Genomic DNA, 18,923 nt, shown 5'->3' on the forward strand with positions numbered 1-18,923 from the left:
TTTTTAAATAAAATCGGTCAGTCTGGCTGGACTGATGATAGCTTACATGTAATGCAATTGTCACTGTTGTTGTTTTCAATCGGAACATAACAAAAATGGTTTTTGTCATCTTGTTTATACTGAACATGTCAGTCCATCAGTCATTTCATCAGTCAATTTTTGATGAATTGATTTTAGTAGACTGATGAAGTACTAATCGTGTAAGGTCAGCCTATGCTGACTGTATCATGTATCATAATACAATTCATGACACAAAAAGTAGAGAGAATAGGACTGTGTAATATGATTCATGAGAAGACTTAGAGGGAGTTGAAGTACATTTAGATGAGCATGTAACAATGGGGAGTTAGCATGGTTGACGTGATAATAATAGTCATGTATATCATAACACAATTTAGGGGTCCCTAATAACGGATTTAAAGTTAATACCGACATTCTAAAATAAGGTGCTAGGAAACTTCATGGAAATGTCAAGCATTTGCAAAGTTGTTAAGAAATGTAAACAAGAAGTATGGGAGCTTACAGTCAAGATGGGCTTACCTAGGCAACTGACTATAGTTGAGCCACATAATAATATTCGAAAGCTATGTATGTATTTATTAGAGATTCAGAGTAACGATAAATATAATTCTGGAATTGATTGCTAGGTCTTAGTTTAATAAATGTGAACTATACATTTAGCAAAGAACCTGATGGGTGTAGTCACAAGAGATCTTTCTTCTACTAAAACCCCAAATTCCTAAGAGAATCTCTGCTGGAGTGTTGTCCAAGAATCCTGTTCGGTAACTTTGTCATATATATTTGGTTAGCTATTTTTCTTGTTCGAACCTCATTCAGTCCGCATACACTTTTCACGTAGCAATATCGCTTTGAGGCACCCTTCCACAGAATTTTTTCCTAAATCTGTTGTTCGGAGGTTATTAGCAACAATGCAAAAGCTTACTTCGTTAAAAGCAACTAACCAGGAAAGTCTCGAAACCGTCACTAAGAGGCTTGCGCACATTGTGAATGCAAACACAAAATAAACTCCAATTGGCTTTTTCAGCAAATAACGTATCCTAAGAGTGAACTGCTAATCGCGATTTCTCGGTGGATCATCTACCTTATTGGGTTAATTGATGCAATAAAATTAACAAGCAACGTCCCCTCCTTTCCTGTTTTCGAAACGACCTGGGAGCTATAGTGGACTCCATTTAGCGACTAACCAATTTTCACGTGTTCAAAATTTTATTACGTGCTTATTCGTAGACCCATCAAACTTAATTCCATTTAACATACCAGAAGGACTCCCTCTTATAATCACAATATTTAAATTAAAACAATAAAATGTGTCTGCACTTCTCATAAATCTCCTCAAATATAAAAACATTAAGCAATAATTCGAATAATTGTATCAGGAAGCTCCCACGAGCAGACAAATTGTGCGTAGAGTGATTTACAACTGGCTGCGCAACAATTTGCCTGTCGTGCGGAGCTCACGGCGTCAAACCCGGTGCTCATTATCCTGCGATGGGCCTAATAAACTCCAGCAGAAAAATAAAAACCAATTAATCTTGTCAACATGGAACCGGCCATAATAAAAACCATAAACAAATTTTTATTCTATTGTAACGATATTGCTTTTTATGTTTTAATATACCCAATATGTCTGGCAAATATATATTCGCCGGAACCTTGGAACACTCAATAAAACATTTTGTCGTTGGAATTATTTTTTTACAACCTCAACAACTTTAGAGCATAGAAGTTGGTCTTGGAGAGCAGTTTAATGTCCTGCGAAACGTCACTCGAACTCCGCTTGGACTTTGCCAGTTAATAAGGCCACGGTCTATCTAAGCCAAAAATAGTCAAGCACTAAAAAGATAGCCAGAGGCTGAAAGGACAGAAAAACTTTTCACCATAATGGCGATACAAGAAGGGTGAGAGACACGCTTCGATTCATGAGAGCAAGCAGTCGTTTTACAATGGCCATATTTTTCGCCAATTTGCACGCAATTGACTTGAGATGTCATAAAAACAATAACCATTTGTCAGGACAATGTTTTTGTCCTCATAAAGGTTATCGTTTGCTGCCATTAGAGCTGAATCTGTCCCTTGGTGTTTTCTCCTCTGTAGAAAGCCAGCTCAGCTCATATTTGGTTTTCGGTTTTGTTGGCTTTATACACAGGAATTGTGGATTGGTGACGATACAGTGGAAGTGTTAGATTGTACTTCAGTTGAAGATTAGAAGTTGTGGTCTCATTAGATGCCATTCTTTGAGTAGCTATTTATTTTGGCAGCAAATGGGCCATGCTCTTAATTCCAACATTTTCAATTAAAACGATATCAGACGCAGGTGAGAATATAATCCTTTTGTTTTTATTAAGAGGTGGAAATCTTCAAAAGACTAACCTCAGGTTTCACGAACCCAGCACTTTGGTTGGTTTCGATGGCTGTTTCTCAGTACCTTATCCCCTTACGCATGCTTTATGTTAGCAAGTCGTTTGGCTTTACTCCCTTCAGTCGTCGTCTCATTATATTAGCGCAATCGGTCAATTTATTTTTATGTGATCGGAGTGGGCTATGTTTAATTGTTTCGCCTTTGATGACTTCACAAACTAACTGTACTTTCAGGTCCCTATGCATGAACCAGGGAACATCTATTATGCTTCTAAGCACTTTATTTTGGTAAAGACCCAGAGTTGGATGCCGTACCCCTATATGGTTAGGATTTGCTTATAAATTGGCAGCTCGTTGTCGATGGTCAGCTGGGAATTCCTCCCCAATGGCCAGTACATCTATCTGCATCTGTCATTTAGCTCGCCCTTCTTTCTCAGGTTTCTAGCTGAGCTTAGTATCGAGTGTTATACCTAAATATTTGACCTCACTCGCCTGTGGCACATCTTTTCGTTTATGATTACTTTATCTGGATTCCCTTATTTGTTTGTGAAGTAAGTGTACGTTGATTTGCTTTCATTTAATATTACTTTAAGTTTTTTGGTCCATTCTATAATGTTGTTAATAGCTATTTGTTACTTTATTTTTGATTCTTCCGTAGTTTTACCCGTGGTAATGATGGCAATGTTGTCAACAAATGTCGCTATTTTAGCCTCTTCACAGCAAGTTATACATTAGAAATAGTGTTGGACCCAACACACTGCCCTGCAGTACACCAGTTACATTTTTTTTTCAGTTTAGAGTAGGTTCCTTCGTATTACACTCTGAATAGGGGCTCTGATACATATGATTTTAAGATATCGAAAAATTCTTCTGGGAGGCCCCTCGTGACCCTGTGCACCTGTTGGAAACCGAATTCGAGAGGTGGTATTAGATTTCGATCCACAATGATTTGCTTCAGTCTCTTAAGGAACAGCTTTTCAAATAACTTGGCTCTAGTGGGGCGTAGTGATATTGGTCGATGCGATTCAACTCTACTTGACCCTGGTTTGGAGACTAGTGTAACTTCCGCTACTTTGCATTGTGGGGGGACGTATTTTAATCTGAAAGCTGCATTAATTATATAATTAATGTAATAATTTGACCAGACCCTCTTCAGGCAATTCTTTTAGTATTCCTCCCGCAATAAGTTCAAAGCCAGCAGCTTTGTGAGGAGGCACATTTATTTTAATGTCTGTCCTCAGCTCATTTAATTTTAGACGGCGTATTGGGTACTGGTCCACTTTTCTGACTGGCATTAAGCATCTCAGCATCAGGAAGAGATCCGCCTTGTCCTTTGGAGAACGAATCCATTGCCCGTTTTCTTGGAATTTGTTGTTTGAGTCTTTTATGTATATTTTATAGATCTTTCGCGGTCTTCCACAGAGGGTAGCCTGTGTGTTTTTCTGCTGTAAGATTTGATATATATTTGCTGAAGGACTCGGTTCTATATTTATTAATTAAAACCTTTAGCTTGTTAGTCAGAAAATTTAGGGTTTTTTCCTTTCCGTTGTGCGGTTTCTTAGCCATTGGTTGCGTTTACGTTTCTCTGCAATTAGTTCGTCAACCTCTGCAGGACACTCAGTGTATTTTTTATTCAGTCCACGATGAGCAGGAGTGTTTTTCCAAGTCGACTGTTGTATCTTCATTGTTTGCAGATTGATCCTCCAGTTAATAAGCAGTGTTGACTTGGTCATTTATTCAAACGTTTTCTGGGATGTGTTTTTTAAATACTGCTCACTTTGTTTGTCTATTAGTCAGCCTAGGAGGATAGTCTTTTCTCCTCACTTTTTCGTGTGCCACCATCATAACAGGCGAGCGATCCGAAATTATGTTTTCATTATTGACAACCTGAATATATTCACCAGTCGGTTAGTATGTAGGCTTACCGCTGGTGTGGAAACTGCACTTTTGTGCTCGTCCTGTTTTAAATAATGCTCTGCTTCTGGATGTTGTTTACCTAGATTCCCAAATTCATTTTTTTGCATTAAAATCGTCTCCTAAAATGAAGGAGCTTCCGATGAACTGGATGAGTCGAGCGAAATCTTCTGTTTTAACTCCGGATCGGGGCGGTCAGTATATTGAGGACATCTTCACAACTTTGTAAAATAGTTGTACACCAATAGTCACAAGCTGCATTTTTTTATCTTCAATTTTCTATTCTTCGTGGTGACTGATATCTTCTTTAACGAAGATTGTAGTTCCCCTCTGCCTTGCCGACTGGGATATATTGCATGATCTGAGCAAAAGCCAAGGATTTTAGCAGTCGTGGGTCCCGTGAGGTCTAATAGTTTTCTGTATGCCGTTTTTCGGGAGCAGGCAACTTTGATGGCAGCGGTCCTTTACGTGTTAGGTTCTGCAATTCTTTCATTACGTCACAGCCTCTGTAACTGACTGGATGTTGACCTTTATAATTAATACATTTTGCTGGAGAACCTCTGTTGTTTGGACATTTTGATGATTTATGGTCATCAGCATATTCTACATATCTTGGATTTCGGTTATTATACCTTTGTGTGTAATTGAAAGCCTGGCATCTTTTCCGCTGGGGTATTAGGTCGCCGACTTTTCTCATTGCTTCTATTTTGTACTTCATATTAAGGATAGCTCTTAAGTTGTGAACTTTGCCTGGGTCTTCACTATTGTCGAACAAAGGCTTGAACAGTGGGAGTCCTCGTTTACTGATTATTATTTTTCCCTTTCAATTGATTTTTTTTCTTTTTTCAATATATTCACAGCGTCGAGGATCTTAAAACCCTTTTCCTTTAGGTTTTCTACAATGTCGTCTTTTTGGCACCTTGGTTGAAGTCCCCTAGCTATAATCTTGAGAGGCCTGTTATTTTTATCTTCATACATGCACCATTGGATTTTTTCCTTGTTCAGTTTTTTCGTCGTGCATTTACAGAATGTACTTTCCAAACATTGTTGTTCAGAGCAATTATTGAGTATCCCTTTCTCATGGCTGCCGATAGGATGCTTTTAACTTTCTGGTCCTTATCAATTCCACTAATATCAATCGACGACAGAAGTTTCACTTTCAATTTTGTTAGATTTTTCGCTTTATCGCTTTTCGCGGGACTTTGTCTAATGGTTTCTAGTGACGAGTCTGCATTTCTTTTTTTTTGGCGGTTTCTTTAGCCAATTCTTCATCATATGTGTGGTATCCTTATACTAGGGCTTCGGCACTTCGCTGGGAATGAACTAGCCTGAGTCGTTTTCTTAGGGATTTAGTTTTCCTGCTGTAGTTCTTTAAATTGCTAAACTAAGCTGTAATGTAAATTTCTCCAGCTTTTTGAGCTTTTCGCGCAGCTCCTCCTTTTCCATTTTCTGAGGTGTTTTCGCTATAATACTAGCTGGTTTTATGGTTTTAGGTTTTCTTTCCTTTGGTGTTAGTGGCATTGTTTTGTTACTTGGGTTACGTCTTTGATCGATGGTGGTAGTCGTGTAACCCTCGAACTCTTACTAAATGGGTCAATCAAATGCAATAAAAGGTCCACCCCAGAATCCGTAGGACCTTTCACAAGGTCGGCTGAGCGGGTAGATTTTTCAGAACAACTGGTCTGCAAACTGGGGTATATATTCCATTGTTTTTGTTCCATTCCATATGGGTGGGTTCAATTTATACCTCTTGCCAGGTTCATTGGTCTCTGTATCAGAGTGTGGGCTGGGACGACGCTCACGTTTGTTCACCGCACGACGGTTGTGTAATGGTCACTGAAGCTACCACTATTTGTTGTGAGTCGACTTGATTCAGACATGGCCAAGGATCATCACTGGCTTTGGACGAGTTAAAGGCGACCAGGAGCTTTACCTTGTGTATCTATGACCCGGGTTTGTTGCGTTGGTTTCGCTCTTCAGTCAGTTCCGAATTCAACTTCATTGCCTCACTTAAGTATTTTAAACATTTTTGATCACTGAAACAAGAGGCGATTGGCGGGATATTTTCCAATGACGCTTAACTTTGCAGATAGTCATTAATAGTAGCTCAAACAAGGTGTACAGAGCCGTCTGCATCCAGTTCTCATGGTTAAAATACCTGTGTGGGTATTACTACCAGATATCTAAAGGGAGCCACACTTTTTGGAGCTTATTTTGAAAAAATGCTATATATAAATATCCGGATATATGTATGATATACCATGCTGGCCCCAAGGTCAGATTAAAGCGGAAGGTTTGAGGCAATGCCCTTTGTACTATCCTCAATAATAAGATGTTGAAATCAGGAAAGGAATAAATATGTTAAATTCTACATGATCTCATTTGGTGACAGATACAGCGACAGGCTAACATCGTTAAACAATTGGTTGCGTTGAATTAAAAGTCTGGGAGCAATGCAAGGTCGTTCGCCTCAGTCGACGCAGCACGTGTCCTTGCCCTGTTGAGAATTGAGTACAGGTTCTTGGCGCATGGACGGAACTAGAGTGAAGGTAAATTAGTCTAAGCCCAATATTGCTACCATCAGTGGAAAGAAAGAGCAACTGGATTGTTTTGCTGCGTTTCGATTCGAATCACTCATGTCCCAAATTTACAACAATTACACACAAACGAGTCGGCAAACTAAAAACTGTACCCTTCCGGTATCAAAGATATTAGGTATCTTCTTACGTGAGGTACTCTCAATGTATGTTTTCCCAATCGTATAGCTAAATCTTCAAAATATTTCTCCATGTATTTCTGAATTGTGAAATACCTAAAGGCACCTGGTGTCCTGCGCTAAGCTATCGCTCTAACTGAGGATTTGGACTAAGTGGTGCAACCTATTCTGCTCGACGACGATCGTGGTATCGCTTATAAATTTCGTCGTAATATAGACTGCAAAATAATGCACCCACTTCTAGGGGACCTAAAATTCTTCGGAGGATTCCTATCTCGAACGTGGCTAAGAGTTGACAATTTTTTTTGGTAAGAAACCAAGTCTACGAGGAATATATATGAACTGGCATTTGGTCATCGTCATGACCAACGGCGCAACAATCAGTTTCCGGTCTAAGCCAGCCTTAGACATCCAGATTTTGTGCCGAGGTTACCGATTCGATATCCCTACAAGCTGTCTGGCATAGCCGTAGCTCCATCTCAGGATCAGTCTGCCTCGTCTTCTTTTCTACCATAGATGTTATTGCCCTTATTGACTTTCCGGGCTGAATCATCCTCATACGGATTAGGTGACCCGCCCACCGTAACCTGTTTAGCCGGATTTTATTCACAACCAGACGGTCATGGTATCGCTCATAGGTCGTCGTTATGTAGGCTATGGAATCGTTCATCCTCATGTAGGGGGCCTAAACTTCTTCGGAGGATTCTTCTCTCGAACACGGCCAAGAGTTCCCAAGTTTTCTTGCTGATAACCCAGGTCTCCGAAGAATGTATAAGGACTGACCAGATTATAGTCTTTTACAGTAAAAGCTTTAACCCCATCGTGAGACGTTTCGAGCGAAACAGTTTTTGTAAGCTGAAATAGGCTCTTTTGACAGGCAGCAACCGTGCGCGGATTTCATCGTAATAACTGTTATCTGTTGTGATATTCCACCCGAGACGGGAGAAATTTTCAACGGTCTCAAAGTTGTAGTCTCCTATATTTATTGTTTTAGTTTGACCAGTGCGATTCGATGTTGTTCGTTTTTTAGTTTTTGGCGCTGATGTTGCCACCATTTACTTGATCTTGCTTTCATTAATGTCCAGCCCGGGATTTCGCGCCGCCTGCTCGATCTGGATGAAGTAAAATTGTACATATCGGGTGGTTGTTCCCATAATGTCATAATCGTCAGCGTAGACCAGTATTTGGGTGAACTTGAAGAGAATGGTGCCTCTCGCATTTACATCTGTATCACGAATCACTTTCTCCAGGGCCAGGTTAAAGAGGACGCATGAATGGACATCGCCTTGTCTTGGACCGTTGTTGATGTCGAATGGTCTTGAGAATGATCCTGGTGCTTTTATCTGGCTTCGCACATTGGTCAGGGTCAGCTTACTCAGTCTTATCAGTTTCCTCGAGATACCGAATTCTCTCATGGCTGTGGACAGTTCAATCGTTTTCCGTGGAGAGTAAATCTGATCTGTTGCTGATTTGGCTGGAATAAAGCCTCTTTGGTATGGGGCAATGGTATTCTGGGCGTATGGGGCTTTCCGGCCTAGCAAGATAGCAAACGGAATAGTTTTTGTAATCTGAAATAAACTCTCGGGCGTTGGACCTTGGTCAGGGTCTGGCTAGTCAATCTTATCAATTTATTTGGAATACGGAACTCGATCACAGCTTTGCACAGTTTTGCCAATGTTATGCTATCATAAACGGCCTTGAATTCGATGACGCGATGGGGCAACTGGTGACCATATTCCGATAGTTCTTCTATTGCTAACTGCAGGGAGAAATTTGATCTGTTGCTGATTTGCCTAGAGTGAAGCCTCTTTTTTATAGGCTGATGAAATTTGGAGCTAATGGGGCTATTCGGCCCAGCAACATAAAGGAGAATGTCTTATATTCAGCAACGTGATATCTCCATATTTTCATGTATGCTACATAAGTATAATTTGTTGAGCCGCTTGGTGAAGTTGTTTGCCCCCATATTTAACCAATGCGGTTGTAATTCCAACAACTCTTGATGACTTATAATTCTTAAGGTGATAAATTGCACGGTTTGTTTGTTGCATGCTTGCTGTATTTGTTCGTTTTCTTTAGTTCGTGAGATGTGCAGTTGCTCAATAATCAACCATCATCACGTGTGGGTGGAGATAGGATTTGGTAGTAGAGTTGTTGGAGTTGCAACAGTAGGTGTTTGTCAGGTTTTATACTTCATCGTTGGTATCATTCTACCTTTTCATTTTGGCACCTTTACTCCTCTTTGATCGATCACTATGTACTGTTTACTCTATATTCTAGGGAATACACATATAACTAGTTTCTTAACTGCTAGAATAACAAAGAACTGGTTGTAGCTGTCAAACAAGCCAAGATTCCGAAAAATATAGATTGCGATGTGTTCACCAAATATCGTAAGAGTGTAACCTTTGCCTCGATTTAGGCCTAGTTAACGTTAGCATTTTCCACCCTTACTTCTTCACCTCCATTGCGGTTGTATGTCATTTAGGCACCATCAAATTATACTTTATTGGTAGCTATAAAGTACACACTAATCCACCGAGTCGTCTTAAAACTAGGCAGTTTTAGCGATAAAGCCAGCAGAAAAACGATTACAAGTGGGAGAGAAAGTTGGAATCCTGGCATGAAATCGGAAACTGAAGAAAGTGGAAAAATAGGACGTGGTCTTTCTTCGGTCACTTTATTCTCGTTTTGGTATTATGTCAGGTTTTTGCCGTTCGCTATTATATTGGACAGTTGATTATTAGTTATGGCCGCAACGGTAGCAATTATTATGAAACGAAATATCATAAAATGGTACTTGGCTTTATTTTTTACTGAGTAAGTTGTTACTAATTCACTGGACGTCGTAATAAATGCCATTTAATAATTGACGAAGGCTTATTTATTTGGGCGGCTGAACGGTTTTCGTGCTGGTTTTATGAATCCTTCTTGTTGAGCGAAGATATAAAGAACGTTTACTATTACAGAAAGAGTTCGGAAAAGTCGATATTCATAGGAGCTTTTATGAACACTTAGTTCAAATATTTTTTATTATTCCAGTGACAATATTTCATCATAGCGCTTTGCTATTTGTGGGATGTCCACCTAGAGCACTGAATAAACTTTGAAATTGCTTCACCTTTTCATGTCCTTATTGGCGAAATATTATCGTAGAGGCAGTTAAGTTACTGCCTTAATGCACATGCGATTTTATTTTACTTACGACATGTGAAGATGACTTGAGCTATATGTATGTGCACATATAACTTATATTCTTCTTGAGAAATATAGTCAATAGTCTCTTACCATCGTGACTACTTGTTGGTAATAATTTGATGGAATAATTGATTTATTTATGTATAGCTGTGAGTACACTGTAGCCCATTCGTTTTTGAATTGAGATGGGGTGAGAGCTCTACAGTAAATAGTTTAAGCGATCAAAGGCGCTCGAAATTCGTGGTAAGATCATGTAGTTGGCAAACTGCTATATAAATCGAAAGTGCGAGCTTTATATATAAGCGTGTGAAAATTCTGTAGTTTTTGTGCTTCTGTAGAGAGTAATATTGAAACGATTGCTAACGGTACCCTGATTTGCTAACGGTACCCTGATTTGCTCTTTTAGTTGCGCATGCATAACATATTATCTGCAGTTGAAAAAGACAGATAGACAGTTTTTTTTATATGAAATCCTAAAAATGTCTACATATAATCTGCAGTCAAGGTCAACGTTGAACCGGCAACAGCTTCAAGAATATAATCAATTATAGTACGCCTCATTCAATAATAAATTATATTCTTCAAGCTGTTGCTGATTCACCGTTGATTTTGACTGCAGGTTATATGTACGGTTACATGTTCTGTGATGAACACTTCCTCACCATATGACATGAGCCATCCTTAGAGATCTTATCGCTTATTACCCTTTTAAACCTTCTCATACGATAAACATCCTCATAAACAACTTCAATCTAAAGATCTGCTTTTTCTTCAGCCTTTTCCCCGTTCACAAGCGGGGTCGGCTTTTAAATCCCCATCTAGCGTATCAAGCCACCGTTGCTTCGGCCTGCCTGTTTACTCTCGACTTCGATGTTCAGATCAATCTTGGCAAGTGAATTCTCGTTAACACGAATTACATGACCATATCATCGAGGACGCCTCTCTCGCAATTTTTTCACGATCGGTGCAACCCCATAACGATCTCGGATATCCTTATTTCGGATGTGATCAAAACGTGTGACGCCATTAGTCCAACGTAACATATTCGTCTCCATTACCGCAAGACGTCGTTCATTGTCTTTTATAGTTGGCCAACACTCAGAACCATAGAGAGCGACAAGACGGACAACATTGCGGAAAATTTTCGATTTGAGACGATCGTTGATACGTCGATCACAGGGAACACAATTTCATAACGCAGTTCTCCATTGGCTGATAGCGTTGACCTGAGGTATTTAAATTGCTCAGTTCTGGGCAGATCGCTGGCGTTCACAGTGATTGTGCCTGTTTCATAGGGATCGGTAATCAAAAATTCAGTTTTGTTTAGATTTAATCTGATACCGTGTTGCATGAGGCGATCATTCCATTTTTGGACAAGTTGCTCGAGATCATTTTTGCTATCAGATACTAGGAAAACATCATCTGCATAAAGCAGTGTATAAGACGCCAGACTTTGGATATCTCGTGTGACGGTGTTCATAACAAGAACAAAGAGGAGTGGTGAGAGGGCACTTCCTTGATGAACACCAACAGAGACACGAAACGGTTTTGATACACTCGCTATACTTCGAACTTTACTTTTCGGATCGTGGTAGAGCAATTGAATCCAGTGCACGAGTTCTTCTGGCACTAAATGTTGTCGTAAAGCATACCAGATGTTTTCGTGTGGCACACAGTCAAACGCTTTCTTTAGATGCAGAAATGCAATGTAAAGAGGGCGATGCTTCTCACGGTGTTTCTCCATGAGTAACCGCGCAGCGTGTATTGCGTCAGTAGTTCTGCAGTTTTTGACAAATCCGGCTTGATTCACGGTTATTTCAACGATTTTGCGAATACGGTTGTCAAGAATGCGTTCAAAAATCTTCATGGTATGGGAAAGTAAACGGATCGGACAGTAATTTGAACACTCTGCTGGACTACCTTTCTTTTTCCATATTGGAACAGTGATACGTTCTTGCTAGTCAGATGGTCTTCTTCCTTCCTGAATAACCCGATTAAAGAGTTCACTCAGCCACAGTGTTGGGTCCCGGTTCTTGGCTTTCCAGAGCTCAGATGCGATGTCGTCAGGTCCTTTTCCGATTTCATTCGTTTTATTGGCTCCTCGACTTCAGTTGTGCTGAGAGGTAGAACTGCTCCAAATGTCGGCAGTGATTGTGGAAGGGAGCAAATTGTTCAGTTGAAATCTGTTCGAAGTATTCTCGCCATCTATGTTTTGCGGCTCGACGGTTGGTAAGCGAAGTACCGTTCTTGTCATTAACGCAACAGAAGTGTTCGATATCCTGTATACGTTCATTACGGCTTTTAGCAAGTCAATACAGATCTCTCTCGCCATTCCGAGTGTCCAGTTTATGGTAAAGATTTTTTAAATGGTTCGCTTGGGTGACAGCGACCGCTTTCTTTGCTTCACGGTTAGCATTCTTATAAATTTGCCAATTAGCAGGCGATTTATCGTCGAGAAATTTGTGGTAGAGGCGTTTCTTTTCACGGACTTTCATTTCAAAATCATCATTCCAAAGCCAAGTATCTCGGTTGATGTACCGCTTACTCGGCTTGGTGACCCCGAGGGTTGTAGAGGCCGCTTTGTGGATCATGTCTTTCATTTGGTTCCATGATTCTTCCCCATTCGTAATGGTCGGCAATCGTATGAGTGAGATCGTTTCTTCTTTCTTCTCACCAAATCGCCACCATTTAATGCGCCGCGGGCCAGTGCGTTCCTCACCCTGTTTTATCGGTGGCTTATTTCTTAGGACGGCAATCAACGGCCGATGTTGAGAGTGCGACGGTCTCATAGGGAATGACTTTGCAATCAGTGGCAGTGGAAAATGTTGGCGTTTTGCTGTTCCCACTATAAAATGTACAAGGTCATGGGTGTCCGCAAAATCGATTATATGCTCGCGACCCTCACTGCGCGCTCCGAACCCCTTTCCCCCATGGCACCTGTTACCGTCTGCCTTTTCACCTACATGACCATTAAGGTCGTCGGCAATGATTATATAATCGTCAGCAGGCACGTGATAAGTCTATTCATCGAGAAGTTGCCAGAAGGCATCTTTCTCGGCATCAGGTCCTGTCTGTGCTGCGTACGCGGTGAAGAAGTGAATAGTGCGATCAGCTGATATAATGGTGAGCTTCATCAGCCGATCATCAAATCGTTCGACTTCTTTAATGGCATCACGGAAACCCTCTGAGATGGCAATGCCAACACGATATTGAGTGTGTGGGTTACCAAAATAGAGAAGTTTGTAGCCATTTTTACCGTGTTCGCGTTCAATGTCGCAGCTTTTCGAACCAGACCATCTGGTTTCTTGCAGAGCGCAGATATCAATGCGCCTTTTCCGAAGGGCAAGGGCAAGAGCGAGTTCTTCGGTTTTTCCAGTTAGGGTACCAACATTTAGCGTGCTGACACGTATTTGTTTATGCATTTGCTTGGTCGGCCTGTCGCGGGACCTGTCACCATGAGAGGTCAGGTAGGATTTAGCATAGTGGAATAACTCCAACTATACTCTATGTATCGCGTTCCCTGATGTCAGCATTTTATTTTTTTTGACTGAGGATAGTACAGAGTACATTGCCTCAAACCCTCCTCCATTACCTGGGCTTGGGACCAGCATACTATGTTAATGGCATGGCGGAGTTCGACTTCACTCCAAAGAAGATAAAAATAATAAACAAAATCTTCCACAAATGTTGAGTTACAAAAGATGAAAATATGCAATTAATACGTTTTGTGCAAAAAAAAAACGGTAACTATAAATATAAGTCTTTAGTCTTTAAGCAGAAACCCCATTTTCCGAGTTTTCTTTATCTCTCAACGGTAGGAAACCCATAACTGTATATGTAAACATTTAAGATTTGGTGTTGAACAAAACTATTCCTTTGCCCAATGTGGGACGTCATGCTAGTTAACAGGTATCATGCGTTCCTTGAATATTAACTGATGCTTCTGCCTGACTTCGAAGTATTTGATGCTGAGCTCGGAGTTTCCCACATGTTACCCCCTACGAAACCTTAAAACTTATTGCAACTTACGACTACTGGTGCAGCCTCAGCTGCTCTGCCTGCTCTGATCTGTGTGATAGGATCCATTTCTTGATCAGCTGGACCGATGTCTTCGATCACACATGTTTCGCTATATTGGAGACTTTAGGGACTTTGTCACCGGAGTAACTGATTCTAAAAGCACTCTTTTGGCCTCTGCTGTGGCATAAAAGAACAGCTTCTGATGATTTGCTGTCTCTATGTTACAACAATTTACTTAGAAATGGTATACAAATTGGTACGAAATTTGGTAGAAAAATTGGAAGTGTGAACTTCCCACGCATGCAGTAAAATATATTGTTTTTCGCTGAGTTTAACCATTAACATACCAGGTCTCTTTCGTTGTCTACCCAGCTGTTATTAATAAACCTAATTAATATCGTATTTTTTTCAGAAACTATTAACACGAAATTTGGTGATAAGGTTGGAACTGTGAACTCCCATGAAGATGGGTGCAATTTTTTTCACTGAGGATAGCCATATGGGGTATCAAATGAAATATCTCCATTAATACATAGATTAGTTCGTTTTGAGATTGGTTGCAAAGTGGAGGAGTGGTGGGTCAGAAAAGCGTCAATTACTTTAAGAACCCGTTCACAAAAATCGCTTTGACGAAAAATCTCAAGAAAATGTTCGTGGCCCATGCGAATTTAATAATAGTATATTATCATATTGTGAAGATCTAGTGTAAACCGTCTCCCTATAAGTTGATCCCAAATCCGAATTGCAGTAATAATAATACTAATATGAAGCATCATACTGGAAAGTTAGGTGGAAATCCTACCATTATTACAAAAGTTATGGTAACTAGGTCGAAATTTGCCTCTTTCGCGTCAAACTCCCTAAGAGATAAAATGTAAGTATCACATCCAACTGAATATCGGGTATATATAACATGTGGACACTACGAGCTACGCGTAAGTGGAACCAAATATTCTTACATTAAAAATCAACAATTTTTTTCATACCTGAAGCGCCGAGCATATATAATATAGGCATATATAAAAATCTAGGTGTAATTGTTTGTTCTAGTTACTGCAGAATTTGTTTCTCTCTCTGCCTTCCGAGGAGCTTCTTTGGTAACATATGTTTTTATAATTAAATGAAAGATATTGATTCTACAGATAGTACTGAAGCAGGCTTTAATTTTTACGTGAGGTGGCGATGAATGGGTGGGAGGGAGGGGGGTTATTTCATGGACTTACTTTTTAGGGGGATTCGTAAGCGTAATGGAGACCAAAAGCTAGTGTACTGAATCATCACCAACAGCTTTGCTACTAAATTATGCCTCCACTTACACGTGATGATCGCTTGGAGTTCGTCCTTAACAAATAACTTCAGATGGAGAAAGATGAAGCCTAGTTTCCTGCACCTAACAATAGGGGAAGGTAGGCTAACTGGTTATACAACTTAAGAGTTGGGTAGAGCTGTCAGCCTTACATTAAGAATGACAAAAACGGATCCCTGCAGCAATTATATTTGCACATGAGATCCCGTCAGCGCGAATTACATGATCATATTATCGAAGATGACTCTCACAATTTTCTCCACAGTGCGTGCAATCTCATATCGATCGCGGTTGTTCACTGTTCAGCTGTAATCATGGAGTGATACACCACTGGCTCATCGTAACAGCTTTGTCTCCATTATAGCGAAGTACGGTTTATTGCTTTTGATAGTCGGCTAGTATTTAGAACCATAAAGAGAACAGGGCGGAAGATACTGGGATAAATTTTAGGTTTGAGGTGTTCATCCATCACAAAGAATGCTAGTTGTAGAACATCATTTCATCCAAATTGCACTCATGGGTGAAGCAATTTCGTGATGCATTTCACCATTGACTGGGAGGATTGATCTGATATAAGCCGCTCACTTCAAGTAGGTCACTGCCTCTGAGATTGATAGTTCCTGCTTCATTTCAATTAATAATGGCAATAATAATCGTTGACGCAACAATCCAATTGTATTAGGCTCTTGAAGTGTGTTAGAGCAGTTCATTGAAGACCGTAGCGGTACACTATAGTACACTGTAGGAGGCAATGTGGTCAGCATTGCGCTCGCCTGATTTTATTACTCTAATTTGATTCATGTAGTCATTCACAGCTGAGTTGACTGGTAGCTGACATTCAGTCATGATGATAAATCCCTTTGAGATTTGAACCGCGATCTTTCGCTACGGCAGCCTTGTGTTGTTCACTTGAGCCATGTGGACATTTCGATTGTTCGTAAAAAATTCTGTTTTGCTCAAATTCAGTTTCTGACCGTGCTGTATGATCAATCCGATTTGGACCAAGTTAATCGAGATTAGCTTTGATAAGAAGGAAAACATTATCTTCATCGTGCTTAGGCCCTTACATGACAAGAACAAAGAAAAGCGCTTTTCTGATAAACACCGGCAAAGGAAGGGGGTAGTATCGTAGATATATAACTGAAACAGTACGAACTTTGCTCTTCGGATTCCGGTAGACCAATTTGACAAATTCGAGCTGGTTTACGGATTGATGTTGCGAATACAGTTATCAAGAATGCCTTTAAAAAGTTTCATGACATGACATTCTTTTTGCATACTGGAACGGTCGTGCTTTCTTGACAGACAGATGGTGATTTATTCTCTTCAATAATTCCATTAAGGAACCCATTGAGCGACGGTATTGGGTTTCAGATTTCTTTTCCGAAGCTCAGCGGCGATGTCGTCAGGCTTTGTTGTTCGGGCTGATTTTACTGGTTTGATTACTCCCTCGATTTCAATGGTGTTGACTGGTGGAAGTGGAGGAAATAATCGCGCCATTTATCTGTCACGATTCGCCGATCGGTACACAAAGTATCATTCTTATCATTGTTGTGTCAATGAAGTTTTCGATATCATATGAGCATTGGTGTCAGCTTTTGATAAGTTAATACGTATTTCTCTTGCTTCTTGGAAAGGGTGGATTCTCCCCGTGAGCGGACTATTATCACTGGCTTGTAATAGAAATTTGAATGAACACAGGGTAAAAAGAGGCCTGGCATAATCACAACCCAGAATCGTATAATTTTCACTCCGGATGGATAACCCCGATCGTTTTTAAGGTTTTGTGTGAAAAAAAACCTTATTAAAATCGATTCAATGTCTGTCTGTCCGTCCGTCTGTCTTGTCACGAAATTTGGTAAGAACATTTGGTCTGTGTGCCCCTTTACGTGAAAAGCCCCCCTAAGTTCATCCCAGCGTTATAAAATTATACATTAGAATGGGTGATAATATAGGATACAGTTTTCAATGACACTCGATCTAACTATTATTAACAAAGTTGTAGAAGGTCAAAGTTTCGCATTTCAGAAGACGTGTATGACGTCATCATCATATGAAGTGAACTTATATGCACAGCGGGGTGAATGGGGACCAAGGCAAGCGTCTTTTCTCACAGATATTCATTTGCATATCGTCAGTCGAAGGTATTTCGGTTGATGAGCCACTTACTAGGTTTACTTTAATAATTATACTGTCAAGAAACTCCTAGAAGAACTATTGTGCCGCGTTAATAGTTAAATTATACCTATTAACTCTAATATGCCGTTCAAGCCCATAACCTACAGGAATTCAATTGTCTTCACTACATTCAAGTGTTTCAGCCTGCGTATTCCAGTATTCTGCGGATGCCTTATTTTTTTTTTTTTGTGCAAGTGCCGGACACTATTCCAGAACGTTATGGAGATTTCTTCACTCTCCTCACAGAATCTACTACTAATCTTGTGTGTGTAGTATCTGTAGATATACCTAACTTCCCCATCCGTCAATGCAGGGTAAATTACACAAGTTTACAGATTCGTGTCAACTTTTGGACCCGAGCAGATGAGAACGATTATTAGCGTTATTTGATGCCCCAAACTCAGATCTTCAATCCGTGCGCCTAAATTGGTTCTAGTTTTCGAGTCCGTGAGTGGTGGCAAAATCGCGTTCTTATAACGGCTGTCAGGGGTTTTTTGTTACATTTGCGGATGTTATATATTCGGAAAACGTAGAAAAATTATGACAAATGCACTCAAAGATGCGTATTTGCAGTAATTTTTGGCAACCTAAAGGTGGAGTATTTAATTAATTGTAATTAATTTCGAAATATATATTAATTGATTTACATTTTCATTACAGGTGATTGGTTTATTGGCTGGGAAGCAATTTGGATTCACGAAATTTTGCTGATTTTTGTATCTCTGGGACAGCCGTGAAGTCGATCATCATTATGTCAGAAAGATGTGGGCGAGTCGTACACATTATGAGCCAGGAGAACAAAACGTTCCCTTTGTACAACTTGTGAACCCATATGACAAACACAAACTCTGTCCAAGCGCTCAATCGCTTTCCAGTACTTATTCAAGTTGTTTCCAAAGATGTCTGTCATACACAAAAATTGAGGAACATTTGTCGGACCTGATATTCGAAAACCTGATCAAGCAGCAGCATGAGCATCGTTTAAAAGTATTGTTCACAATCACAAATCAGTGGATTACAAGCGAGTAATCGACAATTTTTTGCAAAATTACCACAAGATTGGATCTGGGATGTCTGTCAAGATACATTTTCTGCTTTCACATATTGATTTTTTCCTACAAAACGTGAGCGACATGAGTGATGGTTTAATGTACAAATATATCTATCTGAATTAGATACTACCTCAAAGCTTCATACATACCATATAGATAC

The sequence above is a fragment of the Hermetia illucens genome, chromosome 4, assembly GCF_905115235.1.
Source record: "Hermetia illucens chromosome 4, iHerIll2.2.curated.20191125, whole genome shotgun sequence".
Taxonomy (NCBI): Eukaryota; Metazoa; Arthropoda; class Insecta; order Diptera; family Stratiomyidae; genus Hermetia; species Hermetia illucens.